Source organism: Montipora foliosa, chromosome 2, assembly GCF_036669935.1.
Source record: "Montipora foliosa isolate CH-2021 chromosome 2, ASM3666993v2, whole genome shotgun sequence".
NCBI lineage: Eukaryota > Metazoa > Cnidaria > Anthozoa > Scleractinia > Acroporidae > Montipora > Montipora foliosa.
Genome location: NC_090870.1, coordinates 31,490,173 through 31,492,321, shown reverse-complemented (window position 1 = coordinate 31,492,321; position 2,149 = coordinate 31,490,173). Strand labels below are relative to the sequence as shown.

At 41.7% G+C, this 2,149-nt stretch overlaps 1 pseudogene; it reads left to right on the top strand.

Moving 5' to 3' along the window:
• Nucleotides 1-714: 714 nt before the first annotated feature.
• LOC137990696 (uncharacterized) lies at nucleotides 715-1,874 on the top strand (annotated as a pseudogene).
• Nucleotides 1,875-2,149: the final 275 nt, after the last annotated feature.

Below are 2,149 nucleotides of genomic sequence, written 5' to 3'. Positions count from 1 at the left end.
TTCCGTGAGTCTTGCGTGACTGGTAATGCAAGGCAGTTTCTTTCTTTAAACAGCCAATTGTTTTGACTGTAGAACCTCGGTAACCCATTGTCTTGGTAACTACTACCACTCATAATTATACCTCAGGCGCTTCCGCAAGTTCATATTTGAAACAAATCTCAAAATGGAAGAGTCAAGTTGTGACCAAGCTGAGGAAATTGTAGCGAAATTTAAAAGATTACTTCGGGACGGGTGTGGATGTTGTCAAGGCTGTAATGATGCCGAGTGTTCGAAACAGTTTTCGGAGGATACTGTACTTGGAAATTTGTTCAACTGCCTTGAGCTTTCCCATACTGAGCTTGACTTAGTCATACTGGCAAACATACAAGCATCTGTGAGCATGGAAGTACCTAGGGCAAAAAGGAAACAAAGCCTGCGATGCAACTTTCTGTATATAAGTCACGGCCTATCTGCAAGGAGATGTTTCTGTGCATGTATGGGATAAGCTACTCCAGATTTCGCAGATTAAAAGACCACTACGAAAATCATCGCATATCTCAAAGGATTCACGGCAACACTAAGAGACTACCACCCAACACACTACCACAAGCTGTAGCCGAGGATGCGAAGACCTTCCTGAACAATTACGTGGAAGATAATGCTGTTTTGTTTCCAGGAAGGATCCCCGGATATAAAAGCAATGATATTAAGCTGTTATCCTCAAGCGACACAAAAATGAGCGTGTGGTGTGAGTTTCAAAGGGCTTGTGAACAAAGTAATAAGCAATCTGTCAGCTACACAAAATTTATTGACTTGTGGGAACAATTTCACCCAAACGTTGTTGTTGCAAAGCCAATGACTGACTTGTGTTTCACTTGTCATCAAAATACCTCGAAGGTTATCCGATCTGCCAATCTTCCGGACAGAGAAAAGTCTCAGTGCATTCAGATTCAGCAAGAACACTTGAACTGTGTGCAAGATGAAAGAGAACTATACAGGAATGCTTGCCCGGAACCGAAAAACAATTTTGAAATCATGCAGGACACAATTGCTTTGGATGAGAATCACGACACCTGCTCGCTTGACACTACTGTGCATTACTCTTTTGACTTCACGCAACAGGTACCAGTTCCAAGTAATCCAATGCAGCCTAGACCAATATACTTCAAAACGCCACGGAAATGTGGTATTTTTGGCGTCATGTGTGAGGCCATCCCTCGACAAATAAACTACTTGATCGACGAAGCAAGTGACGTTGGCAAGGGAGCGAGCACTACTATTAGTTACATACATCATTTCTTCGAAAATCACGGACTCGGCAAAACTTGTGTGCATTTGCACGCTGATACCTGCTCAGGACAAAACAAAAACAATTACCCTATTTGGTATCTTGCATGGAGAACAATTAATCAACTTGATCACTCTATTAAATACTCATTTCTGATTGCTGGTCACACGAAGTTTGGGCCCCACCGCTGCTTCGGAGTAATCAAACGAGCCTACAAAGTGAATTTCACATCGCTGCTGCTCAAGCACCATTGGAATGAATAAAGCGCAGCTTATTGGTACGTATGATGGAAGGATCATTGTTCCGGCACATGAGTGGTCGTCATTCCTCAGAGAGTACTTCAACAAGTTGCCTAACATCAAAAAGGAACCAGCATTTCCGTTTTTCAAAAGATGAGCCTGGAAGAGTATATTTCAAGGAGACCAGATCATCTCCTGAACAATCTCACATGCTGCTGAAGAACCGTGTAGTCTTGCCTCCTGCAACAGTGCTTCCACCCAAACTGAACCTCGAAGTGCTGAGCGAAGAAAGAAAGCAGTATCTCTATCCCGAGATCAGACAATTCTGCAAGCCTGGTACGGAGGATCTAGTCGCACCAGCACCTTAAATTCAATGGGAACTTTCATTTGAACAATTGAAAGATACTCGTGCCGATGTAATCAATACGATAAAAAATAGATTAATTTAAAGTGCTGTATTTTTTCTTGTATTTAATTGTAAAGTTCAAGCTAGGTTTCCTTTCAGACAAAAATCTTAGTCGCGGGTTGTCATCATACGCTTTTAACAAATGATAATGGTGTTTACAGTCGATTAGAAAGACGAATAAAAACCTTGCCATTCACCTTACAAAAAGTCCGAGTCTTTTTTTGATACATACTGGTG